The sequence below is a fragment of the Pinus tabuliformis genome, chromosome 6 (assembly GCF_031772625.1).
Source record: "Pinus tabuliformis cultivar Carrire ecotype Pingquan chromosome 6, CPIR1, whole genome shotgun sequence".
Taxonomy (NCBI): Eukaryota; Viridiplantae; Streptophyta; class Pinopsida; order Pinales; family Pinaceae; genus Pinus; species Pinus tabuliformis.
This window is the reverse complement of record NC_142292.1, coordinates 136,130,779-136,139,665: the sequence shown is the minus strand read 5'-3', so window position 1 is coordinate 136,139,665 and position 8,887 is coordinate 136,130,779. Positions and strand designations below refer to the sequence as shown.

General features: G+C 34.8%; 1 pseudogene; it reads right to left on the bottom strand.

Moving 5' to 3' along the window:
- Window positions 1-295: 295 nt before the first annotated feature.
- On the bottom strand, window positions 296-2,121 carry LOC149257740 (chromatin remodeling protein DDM1 pseudogene; annotated as a pseudogene).
- Between the last annotated feature and the right edge of the window lie 6,766 nt (window positions 2,122-8,887).

Sequence of the window (8,887 nt, the reverse complement as noted above, 5' to 3'; positions counted from 1 at the left end):
TCCATCAATTATTATATCTTGGGAAATAGCTCATGGTCTTCAATGGAGAGATAATTCACCACAAGCCATCTTAATAAATTAGTATGAAACAAGATTCATGCTTTACAACTTAAATCTTAATAAATTTTAGGGTAAAAAAAAATCGTGATTTGCAATTTTGTGTTGTGATAGTAACTTGCCATTCACAAAGAAAAGCTTCTTGAATCAAATTCTTGAAGTATGAAGAGTGTCGTTTAATTGTTGAATGTGATGAATGGGTTTATTAGACTAACCATATAAATTCAAGTCGTTGGTATCAGAAGAGAATTTTTGTTAGCCTTTTAGTTGAAGAAAACATACTGCCACCTTGTCCATTGCGTACTTCTACCTCCCAACCAGGGCCCTCGAGAGGAAGAGTATTAACATTTTCACTTGCATGTTCAGCTTAATCATTTAGCATATCAGAACGGTCCATCAACCTGACAAGATTTGATTCACTAATTTCACACTCAATGAGTTCCTCCTCTTCATCTTTTTCTTGTTGGATCAAAGCAAGTAGATCTGATTCCTCTAGCATGTTGGTATTCTGTTCCTGAAAAAATTTCCCTTTCTCAATCACCAAGTGCTCCAACTTTAACTTACCAAACACTACTTTAAGCATGTGACCCTCCACAGAGTGGGTTGTGATAAGCCTATAAACATGTACAGGTCATGTTTGTTCAATCTTGTGGCATCAATCCATAGCTTGCATATCCATTTGAGGATTCCAATCACTATCATAGATAATACAAGTGTATGCAGCAGTAAGATTAATTCCAAGACCACCAGAATGTGTGCTTGGTAAAGATATACAAAAGTTTCTATCTAGGTCATTGAAATCCCTTATCTGATTTTTCCTATCCTCAAACTTAACACTTCCATTAATGCGACAAACCCCATATCTTCTCACGCTTAGATAATATTCCATCAAGTCAAGTACTTTAGTCCATTGAGATAATATCAGTCTATTGTCTTTCTGAGCTTTCAAATGTGTTAATAGCCTGTCTAGAAAACCAAATTTACCACACTTCTAGCCAACTGATCCACCGGTGGATATTCAAATGATTGATCAAATTGTCACTCTAAAAGATTATGGTGGTTGTAATTCTTTCGTAGCTGAATCATCAAATTGTTCAACTTTCCCTTTAGGTCTTTGCCATTTTCAGATTTATTGTGAAAATAAACCTCAAGTGTTTTGTTGACCAAATGGATCTTGGGTGTGCTTCTCATGTTCTATCATATTTGCATATAAAATTATCTCTTTTTTCATGGGTAGGGACTTCTCAACCTCTTTTTTAGCCTTCTGAGAAGAAATGGTCTAAGGATCAAATGAAGCTTTGAAATTACTTGAACTCCTCTTTTCTCTTCAATTTCTTCCTGCCTCATCCCATTTCTTTGGTTCCCATCTAGATCAAACCAAGATTCAAACTCTTCACCTGATGTGAATATTTAACGAAAAATGAAATTGAGCAAGGACCAATGCTATTCCAAATTATTTTGTAGGGGTGTTCCAGTGAAAAACAACTTATTTTCAACAGGTAAGGTTTTCAATTCCCTCAACAAATTGCAGTTGGAGTTTTTTAATCGGTGTCCCTCATCAAAAACTATATATTTCCAGTGATAGCGAGCCAAACCCTTGCTATCATTCAAAACAACCTCATATTAAGTGACAATAATAGGGAATGTTGGGCCCACTGTGTGAGGCATGTGGATTTTCCTTAGCTCTTGTCTCTCAACTTTGGAGTCGTGATAGATCATAACATTCATGCTTGGAAAAAACCTATTGATTTCATTCACCCAATTCGAGAGAGTTGGAAGAGGAGAAACTATTAAAAAGGTCCGATGCATGCCCATCCCCTTGAGATGAGAAAGGATACCAATAGTTTTCACCGTCTTTCCTAAACCCATTTGATCTACTAGAATTCCATTGAGCCCATTTTTCCACAGAGAAATCAACCACTTTACACCCTTAATTTGATAGGAATTTAATGTTCCCCTGATCAATAGAGGAACAAGTTCCATCTGTTCTTTTGAGTTCCTCTCCTCCTCTATTAAATTATCAAAAGCTTGAATAGGGGTGCCTCCTATGAAATTCTTAGTCATAGCATTGATAATATTTTTTGACGTTTTATTTGTCTCATAAGCATTTGCATTATTAGTCCTTTGGAACTTCTAATGCTTCACCATGAACTGATAAATCATTATCCTCTACATCAACAACTTGCACTTCACTTCCAGACATTCCCTCATGTTCTAAAACAGATATAGATGAATGTGAATCTCTTTTAAGACTGGAGGTTGAATCCTTCTCCATTTTTAAAATCATTCGTTAATATCAATAGAACAATGGTCCAATCGCTCAATGGAGTGTTAAGCTCTTAACCAAGATCCCACTATTGTGTTCAATTACATGCATATTGAATGAGTTTGAAAGAGATGAAGGTTGGTACCAAGTCCAAGTGAAATTTTCACCCGTCGGACTTGACACATGAAATATACCCACGCAAGCCATGCTAAAACGACTAGTTGCCTAGATATGGATGTGCTTAAGGCACTACATTAAGAAAATTGAGAACATCTCCTAAGTTATATGTTTGAATTTCTTTTAATGGTTGACTAAATACCCTTGCTCTTTCAATTTTTTTATTTTTATTTTTTTAGTTTATGTTTGCAGATATAAAATAAATGGCAACAACCAAATCAAAATAAATTAGATCCTCTTCATATCCTTCCTAGCCCCGGGCCCAATTAGGTGTATGTAGATCAAATCCTCCTCGGCATAGGGTTTGCAAAAACCCTCCCAATTGGAATTGTTTTAACCAATTTAGGGCATCAAATGCCATGAATAAACACCCAAAATCCAACCAATTTTCACTGGTGATAGAATCGTACAATATGCCCCATAACAACTAATCGAGTGGGCCAAACTGAATATGCTCTGACGCTTGCACGTCAAAGATGATCCTTACACCTTTTCTTGTTTTCGACATAATATCTTTGTTTTATGCATACTACCTTTAAGTTTACACTTTACTTTTTCCTCACCCTCCATGCAGAGAAAGATAAAAACAATAAAGTTAAGACAAAATGAGCTAGAGAAACAAGGGAAGAGAGGAAAAAACAATGAAATTGAAATAGAATAGAAAAAAACATTGATAATAGGAAACAAAATGATTAGCTTTTTTAACTTTCGATGTTCCTTTGCACCTCTGAGTGGAATTCCTAGTTCCTAGTTATTATTTTGTTTCATATTGTTTAATTATTATTTTTTTCCTAGTAAGCGTTTGTATATCCACCCAAGGTGGGCATAGTCGCTTTTTTATTTATTTAATTTAATTTAATTTGGGATTCGATATGGGCGAATAAACCTAGAATATGCCTTCCTCTTAGTCTCATATCGAGGGCTATGGTTGTGGGGAGAACTAAGCGATGAATAAAAAATAATTTACTTTTGTGACATTGAAGGCATAACGTGACGGTGATTTATTTGAAATGGTTGCTCCCCGTTAATGGCGATTTATAAGGTCAACACTCCTCGTGTGTTTCGTGGCATGTGCTTAAATATAGCGATATGTCTGTTTACTAACACTTGCTAGTTTTGGTGTAACGGCAATCGTGTCTCCAACAAGTGGTATCAGAGCCAGAGGTCTCGAGTTCAAAACACACTGGGCTCATGTTGTGGGGGGGGGGGAGATTTTTTGCTCCCCGTTAATGGCGATGTAGAAGGTCAATGCTCCCCGTGTGTTTCCTGACATGTGCTTAAATCTATTGATGTGTCTGTTTACTAACACCTGCGGGCTTTGGTGTAACGGCAATCATGTCTCCAACATGAAACGTGGATGAGCAAACGGGTGGCTATTCCACTTCTTTTTGTTTGGCTAAGTCTCATATCTACGGTTGTGGCACTAGGGAGGACCAAGCGATGAATAATCTTTTCTTTTAATTTTGCGGCATTGAACTCTTAACCTGACAGTGATTTATTTGAAACGTTGATGAGTAAACAGGTGTCAGTTCCACTTCTTTTGAACTCTTAACCTGACAGTGATTTATTTGAAACGTTGATGAGTAAACAGGTGTCAGTTCCACTTCTTTTCGTTTGGACTTCGCGTGCCAGAGGCTTCTTTTCATTTGGGATTGTATCGTTTTATGGGCTCTATTGCATGAACGGATCAGTTGCTTCGATCCTTGCATGAACAGATGTGTTGTCCATTTTTTTCATTGGATCCTCCAGCGTTGTTCGGAGAAACAATAGTGGTGGAAAAGTTGAAGTTGGGCACGTCGTGACAAAGGGTTTCAAATTGCTATAGGATTTCACATTTCTCTTATTTCAGTGATGACCTCAAACTCCCTCGAATTCTGAAATACTATCAAATGCAGTGGGGACTCTATGTGGATTGAGACCTCGGAGGTCACGGAGGGCACGGAGGGCACTGATAAGGCCATCTTGGATATGACTATCAATGGTAATTCCTTGGTAGGGGTAGCGTGTATAGGTTGTTAAGTATTTATAACATAAAATCCAATTTTCAAGATTTGTCTTTAAATCGTTTAATTATCCTCAACATCTACATTTCTAAACTTACAGTTACAGTTTTGAAAGTATCAAGATACGCGGGTACTGACACACCATTGTTTATTTATTCTATTGAAGACTTTTAATCATAGACGAGCGAGAACTATGATAAATTATTTCTAGCTCTGTGAAGCTTTTTAATTGTATCGACGAAGAATTGAGGCAACTGTAATTTGGACTCTCGTCAACAAAGTGTTTGCTCATGGTTTCGAGGCAGAACATTGGTAACTATCATCACTTCTTTAGTTGTCCAAACCAACATTATTCAAACTAGATAAACCTTATTAGGAATTTTGAAGTATGAAATAAATAGGAATTATAAAGATACTACTCAGAATTCTGAAATGGTTGATATCATATAGTTTACATTTATTAAAAAAATTATTTAAAATTTTGACTCGACTTGTGCGAAAATAAGTTAATTTCCAGTGAATAATTTTTTCTCGAAGACCTCTGGTAATAAATATAAAAAAATGGAATTAAAACTATACCAATCAAAATAACCAACCCCAATTTTCAGTATCAAATGCCAACAAACATAGATCTGAGCCAATGTATACCTTTGACGGAGAGCTCTCCACTTTCTTTCACAACACCCTTTAATCATAGAATGCAGACACAAAACTCAAAACGAAACACAAATACACAAAAATTTATCCATTCGATTATCGAAGAGGGCTTTTTATACACAATGGAGAATCTTCTCGATTGCCTAGACCGTCTATGGTGATGGCTTCTTCAAGAAGCTAAAGAAATCTAGAGCTCTTAGGGAGATCGACATTTAATATGTTAGGTATTGGAAGTACTATTTATCCAACACTACCCCTTAATTCCAACCATATGACAAACACACAAATACACTATAGCAAAATACATATGACACATATGTATTCTTAATTGACATGCCTACTTGTCTAAGTCTCAGCTAGGCTTACAACATAATCTGGATTTTCTACAACACATAACTTACTTCTACAAAACTCAATTTTTTCCTTCCCAAGAGGCTTAGTGAATATGAGAGCTACATTCTCATTTGTATTACAATATATTACAACAATTTCTTGTGATTGGACCTTTTCTCTTACAAAATGATATTGTGTCTCTATATGATTTGACATTGCATGACATACAGGATTGTTCCCTAGTTTGATGGTGCTTTGATTATCACATCTGATCACTGTATGTTCTTGTTGACTTTTATCAACATATTCAAGTATTCTTATGAGTCATATAGCTTCACAGGTGGTACTACATAATGCTTTATACTCTGCAGTTGATGATAAGGAAATTGTTGCCTATTTCTTACTGCTCCATGATATAGCTCCTGATCATATTTTGAAGACGTATCCAGTGGTGGATTTCCTGTCATCTGGATTCAGAATCAAAATGACTTGTCAATTCAACATTACAAGAATTAGTATATTCAATACCAAAATCGATAGTTCCCTTTAAATATCGAAGGACCCTTCTTGCAGTTATCCAATGGCTTTCATGAGGCTTAGCCATGAATTGACTAAGTATTCTTATTACATAAGAAATGTCTTGTCTAGTGGTAGTGAGATAATTCAGAATTTCCACTAATTGTTGATACAATGTTCCATTCCCCTCTTTTGTTTCATCTTCACTTCTCAATTTGATATTGTTCAAATGGAGTACTCACTGCTTTAGATCTATTCATATGAAATCTCTTTAGTACTTCATTTGTATATTTGCTTTGTGTGGTTAAAGTCCTTTCAGCATCTCTCCATAGTTCAAGACCTAGACAATAGTGCATCTGACCAAGATCCTTCATCTCAAATTCCTGTGATAACTTCATTTTTATATCTTTAATCAATTTATTAGCACTCCTTGTTATTATTAGATCATCAACATATATAGAGAGTAATACTATATCCCTATTTATATCTGTCTTGACATACAAATGAGGATCATTTTTTCTTTTGTTAAATCCTTGGTGAAAGAAGAATTTTTTGATTTCCTCATACCAAGATCTCGGTGCCTGTTTTAGTCCATGTAAGGCCTTTTTAACTTGCATACAAGATGTTCTTGTCCATTCTCTACAAATCCTTCTCGTTCAATAAGATAAATCTCTTTTTTTAAGTCACCATTTAGAAAAGATGACTTCACATATAATTGATGTAGCTTCTAATCATATTTAGTTACCAATGATATCATTATTCTGATTGTATTCATTTTTTCAACTCGGGAAAATGTATCTTCATAATCTATACCTCCTCTTTGTGAATAACCTTTTGCAACCAATCTTGCCTTATACTTGTCTATGCTACCGTCTGCATTAAATTTTATCTTGTACAACCATTTTCATCTTACAGGGACTTTATTTTCAGGTAATTCTATTAATTCCCAAGTTTTATTTTTAATTATAGAGTCATATTATTCTTTCATATATTCCATCCATTCTTTATGATTTTTAGCTTGTTCATAATTTAAGGGCTCAAAAGTAGTCATTACTTGAGACATTAAAGCATAATCTTTATACCTGATAAGGGTTTGAATCTATCGTGTTGACCTTCTTAGAGGTTCATTACACCGTGAAGTACTTTATCCTCTTCTTATTCTCTGTGGAGTGCCTTCATCACTTCTATGTGGACTTTGACTTCTTGGCATGTCTTCTGGAATGTTCATGTGTTCTTGAGCTTGAGTTGATTCCACAACGTCTTCTTCTTCCTTAAAGTTGTCATAAGGTGGCTTCCATACATTATGTTCATCTTCTTTTATTTGTTTATCTGCATGCTCGTGAAATATAACATCTCTACTTTTAAAAACCTTGTGAGTACTTGGATTGTACATTTTATATGCCTTTTGATCAGTACAATATCCAATAAAAATGCATTTGATGGCTTCGACATCTAACTTTATCCTATCCTCTTTAGGAATATGAGCAAAGGCCTTATATCCAAATATCCTTAAATGACTAACTTTACGTTTAAAACCATAAAATGCTTCAAATGGTGTTTTGTGCTCAAGATACTTAGTAGGGCTAAGATATACAGTTGTATTAATGGCTTTAGCCCAAAAACTATTAGAAAGTTCTTTACATTTTAGCATACTATGAGTGCATTCAACTATTGTTTTATTCTTTCTCCAAGATACTCCATTTTGCTGAGGTGCATGTGGTATTGTAACTTGTTGCATAATTCCATTTTGTTTGCAATATTTGATAAAAGCTCCTGAAGTGTACTCACCAACTTTATATGATCGAAGAATTTTAATGCTCTTTCCTATTTTCTTTTCAACCATACTCTTGAATTCTTTAAAGTATTCAAACACATGACTTTTGTTTCTTATAAAGTACACCCAAGTGTATCTAGTGCTATCATCAATAAATATAAGAAAGTAATATGCTCCACCAAGTGACTTAGTTTGCATTGGACCATATATATCAGTATGCACTAGTTCAAGTAATTCATGTTTTCTTCTATTTTCATGCACAAGAAACTATTCCCTATGTTGTTTTCCTAATGCACAACCTTCACATTCAAAGTGTTCACCCTTAATATTTGGAAGACCTTCTACCATCAATTTCATTTGTAGTAATGTTAGGTCATTATGATTTAAGTGTCCATACCTTTGATTTCAAAGCTCTATATTTGACATGCATGTTGATGCCAAAGCTTGATGCCCATTATTCATTACATCCAACTTGTATAATCCTCCAACTCTCATTTCTTTTGCAACAACCTTGTAGTTGTCCTGCACATCCTTTACCAAACAACATGATTTCACAAGTTCAACTTTTAAATGTTGATCTGTAATAATAGAGATTAAAATTAAGTTCTTCCTCAATCCTGGAACATACACCACATTTTGAATTTGTTTTTCTTATCCATTAGGCATCATAAACTTATATCACCATTTCCTTTAATTTCATGTGATCTATTATCTCCTAAATAGATGTGTCCATCATTATTAATCTCATGATAAGTATCAAACCAATCTCTTTTGCATGACATGTGTATTGATGCAACAAAATCTATAAAACAAGCATTATCGTCATCAGTTTCTGTTGATAAAGCAGCATTGGACACAAACAATTTAAGATTGTTAAAGTCATGACTAATTTCTTGATCTCTATCAACATAATTTCATGAGTGCCCTCTTTGTTTAAATTGATCAGACCTTCTTTTCATGTAATTCTTAGCAAAATGACCAGCTTTTCCATAGTAATAATACACACCATCTCTACTTGATTTGATGCTTGTGGTGGGCCCCAGTATTGCAGCAATAATGCTGCAACTCCTGAGACTCCCTTCTTTACTTTTATCAACCCAGTAG